Raw genomic sequence first — 17,953 nt, forward strand, 5'->3', positions numbered from 1 at the left:
TTGTTTAATTAATCAGAAGGGGGGAGATGCTGAGAGCCATTGCCAAGTAGGAATGACGCATGGCAATTTCTTTGTCAGCCTACCCCATGTTGCTTAGAGGAAGGACTCTCCATTGTGGAAATGGGCTTGCCTTTGGACCTCACTTGCTGTTAAGTCAGCTTTTTGTTATTGGGTCAAAATACCTGAGACAGGATTTATTTTGTTCATGGTTTTGGTCTATGGTCGATTGGCTTCAATGTAGAAACATCATGGGAGTGGTGAAGCCAAAGCTGGAAGGGCTTGGGAACAAAACAGAGTCCCCAAGGGTATTTCCCTCCATCTAGATTTTACTTCCTACATGCCAGGTTTCTGTACTCCGACTAAAAGGCTCAGGGGTCACTCCAGTTGAACTGGGCTAACTGGGCTGCACAAAATAACCACACAAGAGACACAAATACCTTTTTCTTTGGGGTCACTGTGACGGCTCCTCTGACCTTAAGGGTCCGCAGAAAGAGAGAGAGAGCCAGAGCACGTGCTGACCCCCTTTATTGAGGGAAGCTATTCAAATGAGGCAAGGGGTCAGGTTTCGGGGGGCTGAGTATCTTTATGATGTCCACTGTCAGCAGGTTGACTGACACCTGGGTAGGCCACATCCAAGGGCACAGTAAGAGAAGGGGACACACACAAGGCACTTCCATGGAAGATTCTATCCTAAACAGGGCAAGGGGTTATATTACAAAGGAACAGGTGAGCATAGTTTCACCCACAGGGCTGTAGCAAGACACACCCATGCACGAAACACCGACCCTCGCACTCAAGAAGGGTGGGGAAAGCTCTGCCACATTTTTGCGACTGAGCACCTCAGCACCCAGCCGGGGAGTGTAACCCAGTCACGTGTAAGTTTGGTCTCCCACATCTACAGTTTCCATTACCACGCAACAGTCCGTTCAGATTCTGAATTTCTCAGTGAATTAATCCACTGATGAAGTTAGCACCTCATAATCTAATCATCTCTGAACACTGCTTCACTGGGGGCCAAGCCTTCAACACATGAGCCTTTGGGGGAGATTGCAGATCCAAACCAATAACAGACATAACACTCCTTGCATTGTGATACCATGTCCCATTAGGCCCTCATCAGAGTCCAAACCAATGCATTTACCTCTCTCTTGGGCTTTGAACTTCCACAACTGTGAGTTAAATAAGCCTCTTTTCTTTACAAAGTTAGCCTGACTCAGGTATTTCTTTATAGCAAAAAGATGAATACGTCAAGTGAAGTGAATGTACAGTTAGTGCTGAAAATCTCTTCTTGTTCCAGTACTTGATGCATTGATACATTATGGCATCCCTGTGCATAAATCTGTGTGCACATTTAAAAAGTTGTTTGTAGGGGCTGTGGGTGTGACTCAGTAGTAGAGCATATGCTGTATGCAAGGCCCTAGCTTTGACCCCCAGTTTTAAAAAAAAAAAGAAACAAAAAAGAACAGTGTTTCTAGTAAGGAAAAACTCATTAATAGTCTATTGTATGTGAACATTTATGCACACTTAGACTAAAATGGAAGTGCCCCAAAATGAAAATAACTCTATAAGGATACAGGGATGAAGGGACTTTTCCTTTAAAGTTTCTGAAATATTATTTTCATAATTAAAAAGATTAATTATAAGCTCTTCCCTACTCTTCGTTTTTGCACTTTTGGGTGAAGGGTTGTTTTTCAGAAGGCTGTTGAAGCCTGACTTCTGAATATGATCAAAACATCACTGTCATTTGGTTAAATCTTGATTTCTCAAATAACTTTCTGTCTCTGTGCTCTGAAAGGGTGTTTCATGAAAGAAGTTGAAAGTTCCATGTGGGTATCCACATTCTCATCACTGAGGGCCTAATATAAAGTGGTCATTCAGTGTATATTCAATTACAGCGACTAAACATATCTATGACTCAGTTCTGAAACCCAGTCTTAAATACATAGGCCATGGATAATATTCACCAACCCTGGCCTTCGTACATATTCATCTAATGTCTGCCTTTATTAGGGAGTTATTAATGTGTTAAAGATATTTGTGGGAAAAAATTCAAGTGAGATACATTCTATTTGTATTTATTTCTATTTGAAAAGCAAATTCATTTTTAGAGTACTCTTGATAAAATCTCTTAATAAAGGAAATTCTTCTTTAAAAATAAGTCTTTTGTTTTCAATGTAATATAATGTTTCTCTTGTTGAATGGACTTTAGCCATTGATGGGCTATGTAAATAATCAAATTCAGAGAAAAATAATATAAAGCAAGGTTCATAAAAGGCTAAATTTATCCCTTAGTAATAGTACCTTGGTGTTCTTTCATTAATGAAAAGAGATGGCAGTGATTCATTCTCACCCTTATCTGGTTCCTTAGTGATCAGCAACCCATCCTAAAGATTCTTGGAAGGGTTTGGTTTGTAGTCTGGATGGAATAGATCAGGAACTGGTGAGCTTTTTCTTTTTTTCTTTTTTAATATTTTTATTTTTCGGTGGACACAACATCTTTTATTTTATTTTATGTGGTGCTGAGGATCGAACCCAGCGCCCCGCGCATGCCAGGTGAGCAAGTTATCGCTTGAGCCACATCCCCAGCCCGGTGAGCTTTTTCTTTAAAGGGCAAATAGTAAATAGTTTAGGGTTTACTATTCAACACGGTTACCGTGGCATTATTGCAGCTGTTATGGTTTGGATATGAAGTGTCCTCCAAAAAGCTCATGTGTGAGACATTGCAGGAATGTTCAGAGGTGAAATGTTTAGATTAAGAGCTGTAACCCAATCAGTGGATTAGCCATTTGATAGATTAATAACCTGAATGGATTACTAAGTGGTCACTACCGGCAGGTGAGGGGTAGAAGGAGGAAGTAGGTCACCAGGAGTGTGCCCTTGGGGATTCTATCTCATCCCCCTGGCTCCTCCCTCTCTCTCTCTCTGAATCCTGGCTGCCATGAATTGAATAGCTTCCCTCTGCCATGCCCTTCTGCTTGGAGTTCTGCCTTCCTCTGGCTCAGAGCATGGAATCAGCTGACCATGGACTGAGACCTCTGAAATTGAGACTCAAATAACCTTTTTCTCTTTGAAGTTGTTCTTGTCAGTTATTTTGGTAATGGAGATGAAAAGCTGATGAACATAGCGGTTGTAAACCACATGTATTTGAATGAATGTGACTGTTCCAATCTTTTATAAGCAGGGAACAGAGTGGATTTGGCTTATGGGCAATGGTGTGCCTAGTCTGAATGGCACAAACTGAACAGGGTGTTGAGCTGGCTCTCAGGTTGCAATTGAAGGGTGTCAGCTAGGAAGGAATTTTAACTCCATCTAAAGAAGGCAGTGTGTGTTAGGGTTCTACATGAACAAGTAGGTCCACTATGTTAGGAAAAGTCCTAAGAAAATATAAATAATATTGAGTGGTAATATCAGTCTTTATTAACTTATGTTTACTGGGGACTTAATACTTCACATGTTTAATCTCATGTAATCTTTATGATAACCTTGAACTAGGTATTATTATATTCCCACTTTGTAGAGGACAAAATTGAGGCATGGAGAGGTTACATAAATGTTTCAAAGACACACAACTAGTAAGTATTAGAACTAAGAACCTAGATAGGCTGACTTTGGAGACTGCTTTTCCAACTCTGATGCATTACTACCTCCCCACAAAGGGCAGAGCCAGGTCTAAAGTCATCATAGTGGGAGAAATAAAAAGTTATCTGTATTAGATGCTGTAGTATCTGTTCAGGTCAGAGAGGTTCACCATGCTGCAGATGGGCCAGGAATAGTGCCCTGGGGTGTACACTATGGGGAGAAAATTCTCTAGAGTCTCTTATGTTTCTACATTTCTTCATCATTTGGTTCAGGATTATTTTTTCAAGGACTGTTTGCATATTGAACAACCTTCCAAGACAGAGTTAATATCTCCCTCTGGAACAGAGAAAAAAATTTGCTTATTGCAGAGTGTAATGAAGACAATATCTCCATTTAGGGCAAAGTTGGGCAAGTTGGCTTGCAGTCCACTGGGGATCTTCAGCTGTGATGGAACTTCCTGTTTGTGTAGTATTTAACACTGCCGCTCTGTTACCCCTTTGGGACAAGAGAAGTGGATATTAACATGACTCTCATATTTCTTGCTATGTTGAGGGTAATTAAATTGTTCTTCTTAGGTCTAGGAGTCTCATGTCTTCTAGCATCCACAAATCTGTGGCAGGCAAACTTTTTATCAGGGAAGCAAGGGAAGATCTCAGAACTTTCACAGTGCTTGACATTCACAGACACAACAGGTCATGAAGGCTGTTCTGAAGGTCAAGGCTGAACACTCATGGTTTTCAGACCTAACTGCTCATCAGAATCTCATGGTAATATTAAAACAACAATAAAGCAGATTCTAGATACCACATCATATATGATGAACTTGAATCTCTGGAGATGAGGCTGAGAAATCAGTATTTTACAAGAGTTTCTGAGATTATTTAGATGCAGTTAATCCTTGTACTGTTCTGATATTAAGGACTGAATTCTTCTGCAGACAAATTCTGCTCTTCTGTATCTAAATTTCTTTAAATGCTACACAAGAACTGTGCTGTTCAATATGGCAGGAACTAGCCACATGTGTCTATTTAAAATAAAATCATCCAAAGGATAAGGCCCAAATAAAATATGTGGAAAATGACAGAGAAAATAATTGGAAATAGAAATGGAAATTATGAAGAATAGCAGTAATAAAGAAGAGAGAAAAAGAATTACAAGACCCGAACCTCTCTGTTCTAGACTTACAAATTGTTAATATACCCTCAATTCTTATTTTAAATGTCTTTACATTTAAATATACTAAATAAAAATAAAATAAATACAAATCTAATTAAATTTAAAACTGAGTCCCCCAGTTTCATTATTTCATGTCAAGTATTTACTAACTGCATAGGGCTAGTGGTCACAGTATCAGATGCAGAGCATTCCCTTCATCTCAGAAAGTTCTGCTATATAGAGCTGCTCTATATAATATATAATATAACATCTTACAGTACTAGAAAGGAAGGATACTACCAAAGATTCAGGAGTCAACCCACATAAGCCTCCATTGGCCAAAGTAGGGATAATTTGAGCACTAATTGGAATAATAACTGCAATGGATTGATATACATTATTTAAATCTATGAGTTCATAATCATATTAAAATAAAATTTATTGGTGACTTAAAGGATACTAGAGAACCAAGTCACTATTTGAAAATGGAAAATAAAGGGTTATTGACATCTAATCAATACTGTTCATCAAGGAAAGGCTGGATGAATGCTTAAGATAGTATCGAGATGCACAGAAGAAGGCTCATTAGTAGGTCCCAAGACTGAGCACCTGCTTCCCTTTGCCCAATTCAAGAACATATTCTTCTGTTGGCTTTTCTTCCTTCCTTCTTTCATTCCCCATATGCCACAACCTCTAGATAAGGCTGTGCTTTGGCTAGTGGTGGGAACTGGGGTTAGGACAGCATTCTAGTTCAGTTTCTTGAAAGAGAATCTAACATCACCTGGCATATGGATTTGGCTGTTTGGTTCAGATTCTACTCCTGGTCCAGTCTCCTGGGAGGGCCTGCCCTTTCCAGAGGTGCAGGTGGGACTTAAAGTCAAAGAGATGGAAAGGAGAGATAGTTGAGGAAAATTGAATATAAACCTGCATTCTAAGAAGATTTTCTGGGTAATTTGTAAGTTTAAAATTAAAAAATTCTACTCCAGAGAGAGGGGTACTTATCTGGCTCAGGAACATTTTAAAAGAGAGATAAGATGTTAATTCCAAAGGTCAATGGGAAACCCATTTGGGTAAGGGGAACACACACACACAGTTACATGGGGAGTTGAAAGAGGAACAGTGAGATTGAATGCGGGTGAAAACACTTGAAATCCTTAATAGGAAAAACGGATAATATGCATCATATGGTGCAGAGTATAAAATGCATAATATGGTGCCAGGTATAATAACTAGTACATGGAGTGTGTACAGGGTGTACCTGGGTTATTATACTCTGCAGCACACACTTCAAATAATGTTTGAGTAGGAAGATAACACCCCAAATCAACAAAAATCTGCCTCCACATCATTGTGGACCCAGAGCAGGTTCTCATCAAAGTGACTGTCAAATACTGAATCCAAGGCATTCATTGGGGGCAGGGGGTGTGTCTGTGGGGGAGGCAGAATCAGCCTTGGCAGTCCACCATTTCCCTCTGTGTGCTCTGGCCTTCTCCATACCTCTCCTCAAGCTTCTTTTTTTGTTCCCCTTTAACTCACTACCCACCTCTCCTATGCAAAAACTCTCAGTTACAGCCATGGTGCATTGGTAGATGTTTAATTACAGGCTCTCCAGAAAAAAATGTCAAGCTCTGATTTGTAGCGTTTGCCAATTCCCATTGTATAAGTACTCCCACCATGGCTGATTGTATTCTGCCACTGGGATGTTGCTGAACATTGAGCTGGGAGAAGGTACATGCTGGCTCCAGTTTATCATTGGAATGAGCTGGAGAAAAGGCAAGAGAGAGAACAAAGGATGGAAAGGATATCCTAGATTGGGAGATAGACTTCCCAGAAGTGAGATGCTGTTTGCGATGACCTGGGGGACTTCTTTTACTTCATTCATTGTGATTCAGAAACACAGCTACCCCTTCATTTGCAAAGTGACTCCCCAGTGAGCTTCCTTGGTCTCCTTGGCCATGTGTTAACGGACTTGGCCATCATCCAATCTCGGTTTATTTCATAGCAACAATGTCATCAAGAACTTGTTTGTTGTGGCTTTAAAACAATCCGAACAGAGAAAAAGTTTTAGGACAGCATGAGTGATGTGCATTCCATATTTATCGAAGCTTCTTCCATAAACATAATGGAGGCTCTGGAATGCTCCCACCTACCTTATGGATGCACCGCACCCTCTTCCCTTGTTGGGTGTGGTGCTAATGACCCCACCCATCCTTCTGCAGTACTGCACCCTGCTTCTCTGGCATTAGTTCAAGTCTTCACCTGGTTTTCTTGGACATTATCCAAGAGCCACATACCTGCCTTCCCTGAGAGATCTCTAACTGGCACAGAACTCCCTTCCTTTGGGGTTATTTGCAAATAATACACATCTAACTTGCCACAGGAACTGGCAAAAAGTTTAGGTCAGTCCCCTGGCCACAAGCAATGCCTTGGGGCTCATGTTGGCTCTCTAAGGGCCTGTTCCCTTAGAGGACATCTTCATGGGTACCAGGAACTTTGTATCATTGATTCTGTTTGCTGCAGTTCTGGGTCAGAGGCACCATCCTTTGGTCACCCTTACCTACGAAGCCCATCCCTGAATTTCCCCTAACTGCTCTGGTTGCTCACCTTTTGCTTTTTGTGGGAAAGCATCCAGTGCTAGGAATCCAGCTGGCTGCAATCAACCTAGATTAATGCATTTTAACCTGCATGAAAAAATTTTTGTGTAACCTTCTCTTTGGTGTTTCATTTGATTCATGGGTGACTTACAGGAAGGAAACACTTCCTAGTCTAGCAAGTTAAAAGTGTTCAATTTTACGGTCCTGGTATCTGTTTAAAATATAACAGCTTGGTTAGTCAGGTGAACGTACCTTCATCTTTAAGTTTAGGATTTGGTTCCTTTTTTTTTTTTTTTTTGTACCAGGGATTGAACCCAGCAGTGCTGTACCACTGGGCTACATCTCCAGCTATACTTTTTATTTTGAGACAGGGTTGCTTCGACCTTGCTAAATTGCAGAGACTGTCCTTGAACTTGTGATTCTCCTGTCTCAGCCTCCCAAGTAGCTGGGATTATAGGCATGTGTCACTATGCCCAGCTATGACTTGGCTTTTATTGCTTCTGAAATAGAGACAGAAGTAGTGGAAGTTCCCTTTTTTCCAACTGTCAGAACTGGGGCCTCTACTCTGAGAATCACTTCTTTTCTAGTCACTGAATGCTATTGGTAGTTAGGTTTATTCCTTTTAATTCTCATTTTCTTTTCATAAATTTTCTCCTTCAAGCACATAAACTCATTGCCACCCTTCCTTATAAAGGCAGGGTCAGTTTACACTACTCAGGACATTGCACATGCTGGCAGAAGCTTTCCAGGTAACAGCTAACTCACAGTGGCTCTTGTGTCTTTCCAGGTTGAGGAAGGCAGCAAGGAAGACCAGAGGTCAGTGAGTCCTTCCCTCCAAATGAAAGCCTTACTCCGCCCTCTGGTCAGTCCATTCCAAGTGGAGACCAGCAGTCTCTGGCCTGAAAAATGCCTTTAATTCAGGCCCAAATCAGACAAAAAGGAAGGACAACTTTTGCTGTCAGGCCTCAGAGGCTGACCAGGCTGAGGCATCCTTGACCTTTCTTCTTTCTCTCAGATTCCAGTGAACTTGTGTCCAATTTGTCCTGTAGTCCTCCACTGATGGCTCCATTCTAAAACGTCTCTCAAGAGTCTGGAAGGTTGCCAATCTGGACACAAAATATCAGAGTGCCTGAGGGAAGAGATCATTCCACAGTTCTTGGTTGTCAGAAAATTGAATATCATCAAATGGCTCTGAAAGAAATGATGAAAGGGATCAACGTTGTAATCAGTGGTAAGATTAGACTGTCCAAGCCACTAAGCTCAAGATGAGGCAGGAGCCATAGCAGGGAAAGTCCTGCACTGGAATTGGTCATATCGTGAGCAAGGCTTCTGGGGATTTATCAAGAGAGGCCAAGTTGAATGGGCACTAATGAGCTGATGACTCAGATGAGGAACATGTGAAAGCATAGAAACCAGCATTGTCCATGGAGGTGGGAATGGGCACTGGGCAATGGGATGATATTGGCTGACCCCTGTCCCATTGAATAAGTTTTCAAACATGGAACTGAAATAGGCACTGCAAAAATTTTTGCTCAGAACTCAGTGCACTTTTAAAACTGCAGAAGCTTCCCAAGCCTGGTATGTTGGAGGTATTCAGAAAATGCTTTATGGTTTGCGACATAACAGAGCTCATCTGCTGTGGGGGGTGTGTGTGTGGCAGTAGTCTTTGAAAGAGTGGATGGTGGTACACAAATGTTCAGAGTGTCCCACAGTTGTGTAAAGTGCCCAGTCCATGAATGGGCTGTTCCTCTTCTGGGGCATGGCTTCATTCATTCCAAATGGATTAATGTTGTGTGTTCCCTTGACCTAAGAAGAGGTAAGACATAGCACAGGGTATTCATATAAATCATGCAGCCATTAACATAAGAAATCAGGGAAGTAGCCATTCTCTCATCCTCCCCATTTCCAAAAATATCTTTCCAACACATTCTCTATTGTTCTGCCCTGTGCCTTAGGTCTTATTTATTTTGCCTTATAAGGCTATTTCGGGGTTTCAATCTCTCACCATAGGAAGTTTTTCCTGCTGTTCTGCTTGAGCTGCCTTTTGCTTAATTTTAGTTCATTGTGTCAGTAAAGACAGGGGAGGGCTTTATGGGGCAAAAGGCCCGATCATTGTGGGAAGAATGAATCATTCCAAGAATTGTGAGATGGGCTGGAAGGAGAAGGCAGCGGAGGAGCAGGAAGTTGGGGGTGGACGGGTTATTGAGAACAGCATCACAACATGTCTTCTCGCTTCATTATTCCCACTAGGGGGTGCCCAGCATTCCAGAATAATCACTATTATTAGGAAGTTGAGGTTTGATGGGGGCATTTCTTAATAGAAGGTCATTGGCTGACCCAGGATACAATTCCTGTATCTATGAGAAGAGATGTGTGTGTGTGTGTGTGTGTGTGTGTGTTTTCAAATGCAAAAGTGCCTCTCAAACTGGGCATGGTATCACATGCCTATAATTCCAGCAACTTGAGAGGCTGTGGCAGGAGGATTGTAAGTTTGAGGCCAGCCTTAGCAATCTGGGAAGGTCCTAAGCAACTTAGCAAGACCATATCTCAAAATAAAAAATAAAAAGGGCTGGGGAGGTAGCTCAGTGGTAAAGCACCCCTGAGTTCAATCCCTGTGGCCAAAAATAAAATAAAATAAAAAATGACTCTTTTGAGAACTCTCAATCTGTACAAACCTCTGGCAATAACCAGAATTCTCTAGGACTCACGGATCTTGAAGTCAGTGGCTGGAGTAGCTGAGGACCAGAAAGTCCTCCTGGACCCAGGAGAAGTGGTGGCATAATGTTTTATTACTGGAGTCAAGAAGTTGTGGGGCTAAGAAATGTGCATAACTGAGGGATTAGTAGAGGCAGGAATAGAGTGAAGAATAAGGATACAGTGGTAAGTGGTATTCTGAAGCAGAGAGGGCAAGAAGTATGGAACAAAGACCAGGAGAAGGGAGGATATTTTGAGCATCTCAAAACATACAGGACTTCAGAATGGCCACAGCAAAACTGTCAAGCATGAATTTTTTTTTTTTTTTTTGTACCATGGATTGAACCAAGGGGCACTTAACAACTGAGTCATAACCCCATCCAATTTTCATATTTTATTTAGAGACAGGGTATCTCTGAGTTGCTTTGGGCCTCAGTAAATTGCTCAGGCTGGCTTTGAACTCATGATTCTCTTGCCTCAGCCTCCTGAGCCACTGGGATTACAGGCATGCACCACCATGTCTGGCTCAGGCATGAATGTTTTTGTGGAAAGAACATGGATCTTAGATCTTGACAGATGAATTCAAATCTCAGCTCAAGAATTCAATAGCAATGTGTCCCTGGAAACTTGGGCAAGTTATTCAACCTCCTTGATTCTCAATTCTTTCATCTTCAAAACAGGACTAAAAATACTAAGATTTATTGAGAATGTAAAAAATAAGACATACAAAACACTAAGGAAATCGAGTCTCTCCCTTCCCATATTTGCTACTTGGAATGAATGAAGGCAAGAAACATGCTCTTCCTGCTGTGGCTCTTGGACCTCTAGGCCTTGGTGCTCCAGGCCTGCAGCGCTGGTGCAGGAGGGTCCTCCTTGGTGTCTGGGGTTTTCTGCACTGAAGAACTTCAGCCAGCATTCAGGGGATGCCTGGGTGGTCCTGCTCCCTCTGATCCTTTGGACTAGCTAGCCTACTTTGTAGGCTTTGGGGCCATAACTTAGAACCCAGGCCCCAGCTAGATTTTTGGAAGTCCTCAGTTATTCCTTTAATTTGGAGGGACTAAATAGTCTCACCCAAGGTCTCAGAGTGCCACATCCTGGCCTAGACTCCAGGTGCAATGCTCAGTGTTATCACCAGTTCACCCTTGCTAATGTGACAGTGACTCAGTTCCTTACAGTATGGTTTTCCAAAGTATGGATCAGAGAGCACCTGGACCAGCAAAACCAGCTGAGCTTGGCAAAAATGCAGATTCTGGGCCCACTGGAATCAGATTCTCTCAAGTTTAAAAGTAATTATTTACAAATTTACCAATCCAAGGGAAGAAAATGCCTAAATCTGCCAGAGTGCTATCTTATAGGGGAAAGCTGAGGCTCTTGGGCAGTTTCTCCTTTCTCCTCCTCCTCTTCCTCCTCCTCCTCCTTTCACTTGGAAAAACATTTTTATTTTTGAAGTTTTTTTTTTTTTTTAAACGGACACACAAGACTATATTTATAGGGTACTATATGACATTTTGATACATATATCCATCCTATATCCATCAGGACAAGCAGGTCTGTCTCTTCAAAATTTAACATTTCTTTGTGGTAAAAATATTGAAAATCCTTTCTAATAACTTTTTTGGAAATATACAGTACATTTTCTATAGTCATCCTACTGTGAGACAGCACACAAGAACTTCTCCTAACTGTAACTCAGCACCCATTGACCAATCTCTCCCCACTCCCCCCACCCCAGCCTTTGGTAACCATATTTCTGCTCTCAACATCTATGAAATCACCTTTTAAAACTCCACATACAAGTGAGATCATGCAGTTTGTCTTCTTATGTTGGCTTATTTCACTTAACATAATGTCCTTCTGTTCCCTTGGTTCCATAGGAGCAGATTTCTCATTGCTTTGGAAATCCTACTTTACTGGTGTTCCTGACCCTGCTATTTATAGAGAGCCAACTCTGCCCCAGTTACTTACTTACTTCCCCTAGAATTTCCAAAGTGTTCACAGGAACAATTGCCGTGAAGGTCACAGGAGACCGTTTCTGTGAACACCTGGTGAGACGAAACCGTTTGGAAAGGTCAGTTTGATTTCAGAAGCACAGTGCTAACCCAAGGCAGCAGCTCCTCACTGCCAGCCACCAGCAGAGGTGGCATCTGCAACCTTGAGCAAAGACCATTTATACTGACTGAGGAGAAGCAAGCCTGGGGCTCAGGTGGCACCAAGATAGAGGCTGATCAGTGGTTGCACCTTCCTTCATCCGGTGCTCGCTGCTAGGTCAGCTGTGTTGAGACCGAAGCCTAGGGCAAAAACCAGCCCTTCCTCTAACGCTGCAAACTCACCTCTCAGTCTGGAGTGAGCCAGGCTCCTCCTGACCATAGGGCCATGTGAGCTGGCTGTTCAAAAGGGACTTACATTGGTGCATCCCTTTCTAGAGAGATAAAGCTTTTCAGGGAAATGGCAGGGGCATCAGGAACCCCCTTCTCAGTTTTAATTGCTTCCTGCAGACCTTGGGGCACGAAGGTCTTGGGGTCACTGCACTGTACAACTGTAGTGGGTGTTCAGGGCATGCTGGGAGCTGCAGAAGGATTTTGCAATAAGGATTCATGTCAGTTTCAAAGTGCCCGAAATGAGTGTTTTAAAAATGTTGCCAGAAAGGCACTTATTGCTACCTTAAATCCTTCTTGGAATGAAATGTGAAATAAAATCTAGTAAAAAATCAACAAAGCAGGTCATTGTGTAGCAAATATCACTGTACCTAGCTGGCCTGTTGGCTGACCTCAGGAGGTCAGGGCCAGGTGGTGTGGAGCTGCTTCCAGTCTCTAGCCTTCAAGGAGGGTGACATCCTCGAAGTAGATGCTGGTGGGAAAGAACCTCCCTACATTAAGCATCACTGTTGCCATTCCCAATCTGTTCTTTCTCTTTCTGTTTTCTAGGAACAAGAGGATTCATCTGACTCAACTGGAGATGGCTCCCTTCCCTAATTTATTTTTCCTTTCCTAAGGCTTCTCAGTGGAAGCGGCTAGAAGCACAGGGGGATGGATACAGACTCACAGAGGCAGCGTTGCCTGGCCACTGAGCCCGAAGCAAAGACAAGCCCCAACTTCTCTCTGGTCCTTCAACCAGGCTTTGCAGAACCTGGAAAGGAAATCAATTCCAAAGGCAGGAAATGACCCACAGACCATAACAATATGCAAAAAAAATGAAGCCGGTGCTTCCGCTGCTTTGTTTCAAACTATTCTAATCTGTGTCCCAGGAAGCCTAACCCAGTGCCAGATGGAGATCTCTTTTCAGACGCCTCTTGGCATCTGCCACCCCCGGCTGGTGACATTTGCACATTTCAGAAGGCAAACCTGTCCCCACATCTTCAAACTTTCAGAGAGGTATAGCCCCAGGAAAGTCCTTGGGTCCCTGGCTGACAGCACCGACCATCTGATTTGCTTCATCTGCAGCCGAACTGCTGCTGGACCGCAGCCTAGAACGCTAGCACACCAAATCTGTTCTTGAAAATCTGCAGAATCTGAAATCAAAGTGCCTCGTGCTGCCAGAAAAGCTGGCTTCCTCGCCTGCTTCATAATCCTTTCTCATCAGGCGTTCCTAAAGAAACCTGATGAGTCAGGAAGGAAGAAAAACGTGTCTGAGGGAGATCTCGGGGTGGGCTGGTCTCTCTCATGGCTTCTGAAAATCCCCTCTTGTTTTGCCATGCTGGTAACACCTAGGGATTTGGTTTTACTTTTTCTGTTTCTTCCTCTGTCAGCTCTCACTCTTGAGAGACCCTTCATTTACCACTCATGTAAGTAGCTCTTGCAAAAGCAGGAGGCCCTCTCATGGGGAGGTAGTCATGGTTGCAGAGAAGTTTAGAATTTACTTTTATCCACAGGAGCAGGGCAAAAAATCCAAACCAAAACAAACAAATCCCCGAACCAAGAAAACAAAACTCTGACTCCTACTTCCAGAAGAAACTGTCACTCACTGCTTTGTTCTGGCCCTGGGGCCGGTGTGTTTCCCAGGGTTTTAATTTTTACTGAATACCAGCCATCAGCCTTCCCACTGAAGTCTGTGTGCCAGTTGGCGTCTAAACACAGTGAGGTGGCTTCTGGGATATCAGCTCCAAATAGGTATCCAGCTAATCCCCCCAGGTCATTGGAAAGTAGCTGTAGTTGCAAAACTAATGTGCCTGACTATCAAGACTTTCAAAATGTGAAACAGGTTAAAGTAGAAAGAATCCAGTATATCTGTTGATGTCTGACTTATAGAAAAGTCTCAGCAAGCAAGACAGGAGAGGTTCAATATCAGCCTGGTGACAATGAGGCGGGTGGGATGTGGGTGACACTGTTCTACTACATTCTGGCATCAGACACCTGTCTTCAAGAGTGAAGCCACTCTGCCACTATCTAAAACTATGTTCTGTTTATTATTTTTGAAAGAGGTTTTTAAAAGCATGTTCTGATAAGCTTGGATTTATCCTTGGAAAGGGAATTTGGGTTCTGTTATAAGACAGTAGCTTAGTGTCAGATGCAGGTTGTATCAATTATATGTAGCTGTTAGTAAATAGCAGATAAAAGAAGCTAGGAGATGTTCCTAAAAGGGTGGGTGGGGGAAAAGAAAAACAAACATGTTTTCTCTGCCTACAGAAAATGAACCAGTGGGGCAGAGGTGCATGCCTGTAATCCCAGAGACTTGTGAGGCCAAAGCAGGAGGATCACAAGTTTGAGGCCAGCCTGGGCAACTTAGTGAGACCTGGTTTCAAAATAAAGCAAGCAAGCAAGTAAACAAACAAAAAAGGCAGAGATGTAGTTCAGTGGTAGAGCACTTGTCTAGCATGTACAAAACTCTAGATTTGATCCCAGTGACACACATATACACACACATACACAAAATGAAAACAGCTAGCAAACAACTAGAAACAGAATATAGAAGTTATCCTTCCCCAAATGGATATCAGCCAAACAGAGTAAATCATTTGATGATGATGATAACAGCAATGAAACAATAAGGTAGCAAGTGTTAGGTCCTTAGGCCAAAGTAACTCCATTTTGAAAATCAGCACCTGCCCACCCAGTCATGACCTTCCCATTAGGAAACAAACAAACAAACAAACAAAAACGAAAAACCAACAACAAGAGTGTTGATCTCAAGCTATGCTTCAGCCTCAAAGAACACGTTTATGATCCAAGGGATTTTAACTACAATAATAAGACTTTCGGGTGAGTGGAATAAATAAAACCAGAACAAAAAAATCAAGATTAGATTAAGATGTGATTGAGGATGTTTAATAATTAGTGAGAAAGATACAAAAATTGTACCTATTTTTCACTACCTTCACTCCTTTTTTTTTTTAATTTTTTAGTTCTTGGCAGACATAACATTTTTATTTTATTTTTATGTGGTGCTGAGTATTGAATCCAGAGACCCGTGCATGCCAGGTGAGTGCGCTTGAGCCACATCCCCAGCCCACTACCTTCACTCTTGATCTAATCATCCACAAAACAAAACAAACTCTCTCTCTCTCTCTCTCTCTCTCTCTCTCTCTCACACACACACACACACACACACACAGAGTTAAGGGCCACATTCTTATTTAAATATACAACAGAGCCAAAGAATCTGTAGTGTTCTGTTTGGTTCATACTTGGGATGCTTGGCCAGAAGGGCCATCTATTCCTTGAGTGTATTGTAGGGTGAAGAATGCAAGGGACTTCCCAGACGTTACCAGTGGGAAGCCAGAGCTACAAGAGGGCAGTACAAGTTATGTTCTGCTTTGTCTTGGATTTAACAGAGGTGTTGCTAGACGTTTACAATAGATGCTTCTATTTTGCAGATGAGAAAACATAATCAAAACCAGAGAAAGAACAGAGTCATGATTCCCAAACTGTACTAAGGTTCCTGAGAAATCACAGCGAATTTCACAGGAATCTCGAGACCCAGGAGTCCAGGGAAAGAGGAATTCTTGATACCTGCTGAAAATCAAATGAACTCCTAGCTCAAGGTGGCTCATAATTTCAACATGAGTATTCCCCAGTTGTTATAGAATGCAAGTACCAAGCAGAATTTAGTGTGGAAGCAGACCGCACAGGTTCTAAGACTTGAGAAAATATCAGTAACCAAGTGGCACACACATCCTTTCCTAAGTAACTGGAATTATTTAAGAATAAAATAAAAAACACTTTTTTCTTTCGATTTATGTGGATTATTATTTTTTCAAATAGCTCAGTTGTGGGATTTAACTACCGGATAAATGAAATTTCTGTTAGGTGTTTCTTTTGGCCCACGTCTCTGTGGGAAAATTATAGGGACAATAAAATGCTGTGAATTAGGAAGTTTGGGAACTCTGGAGCAGAGTAATTTGAATTGTATCCAATGGGGCAAAGACGGATTTAACGGTTCAGGCTCAGAATAAAAAAGCAGTAAGATCCTCCCTTCCCCATGCCAGCCAGGTCACTGATCCCAGTGTTTTCTTCAGTTCCCACATAAAATAAGCATTCTTAGTATGATTCTTTTTTTTTTTATTAATGCAACTATTGGATAGGCTATTTTTCCACACTATTATTACATTATAGTTGTACATAATGGTGGAATTTGTTGTTACATATTTGTACATGTACACAATATAACAATATAATCTGTTTAATATCATTCCTCAGTATTTGTCTTCTCCCTTTTCTGGTCCCTTTCTTCTATTCTATTGATGCCCCTTTGATTTTCATAAGATCTCCCTGCCCACCCCCCCATTCTTTTCCTTTTCCTATCTTCCATATATGAGAGAAAACATCCTTGGTAGGCTATTAAAAGTTATCTTGCATAATGCTTCCCAAATTATCTCCAGTGAAAGCCTTTTTTGTTTGTTTGTTTCTAATCTATCATGGGCTAGGTGATGGTTAATTTTATGTGTCAACTTGGCTGGGCCTTGATAACCAGATATTAGTTCAAATATTATTCTGGATGTTTTTGAGAATGTATTTTTGGGATGAGATTAACATTTAAATCAGTAGACTTTGAGTAAAGCAGACTACTTTCTCTCATATGGGTGGGTCTCATCTAATCAGTTGAATATTTTAGTACAACAAAGACATCGCCCCCGAGCAAGAAGAAATTCTGCAAGCAGATTGTATTTGGACTCTGCATCTCTTTATTGAATCTACAGCCTACTGGCCTACCCCTTCAGATTCTGGACTCACTAAGCCTCCTCAATTGTATGAGCCAATTCCTTAAAATAAATCTCTGTTTTTCTCTCTTTATACACATATATCCTGTTCTCTGGAGAACCCTAATATAGACTGATGCTTTTTAAAAAAGCAGTAAAAATGAATTTCTACAAAAAGGATCATATACTTAAAACTGTAGAAACATCAAATTATTATGAGTTCCTAAATGCTTGTTTTCAGTTTTCATATTTTGCCAGATTTTTTTTGTGATAAAAAAGAGGTTGTGGAACACAGAATGATTTTTATTAGCATTGAACTAATAAAAATGTAAATCCATATCTATTTATGTCTATAGAACATATTTATTTACTTTTTACTTAGAAGTAATTAAATTTTCTTTAAAGTTGCAAAACAAGTAGTGATGTATTGCCATATATCCATATGCTATATTTCATGTATGCAAGTCCCCCAATTTTAATGTAGTACAATTTTCAAAACTAAGAAAATGAACATTTGTATGGTATTAATAATATGCTAATATTAATATGTGGAATACTATTAATAATGTTATTAACTAAACTACAGACTATATCCAAATCATTAAAAGGTCCTACCTTAACTTACACCTGGTCAGGAATTTGTCCACCTCAGTACCAGGTGCACCATTAAAGCCAAGGTGCTTTCACTTAACTCATTAGAGCAATATTCCTAAACCCCATTCCTGCTAGTTCCTTTTATTTTTGTTCCAACGAGCCAGCCTGAGACTTTCTTGTTGGAGTTGTGACTCCCTTTCCAAGT

At 41.4% G+C, this 17,953-nt stretch overlaps 1 pseudogene; it reads left to right on the plus strand.

The window, feature by feature from the left end:
- LOC114092010 (sigma intracellular receptor 2 pseudogene) overlaps positions 1-17,953 on the plus strand; it is a 161,402-nt pseudogene that overhangs the window by 37,019 nt on the left and 106,430 nt on the right.

Source organism: Marmota flaviventris, chromosome 14 (assembly GCF_047511675.1).
Source record: "Marmota flaviventris isolate mMarFla1 chromosome 14, mMarFla1.hap1, whole genome shotgun sequence".
Taxonomy (NCBI): Eukaryota; Metazoa; Chordata; class Mammalia; order Rodentia; family Sciuridae; genus Marmota; species Marmota flaviventris.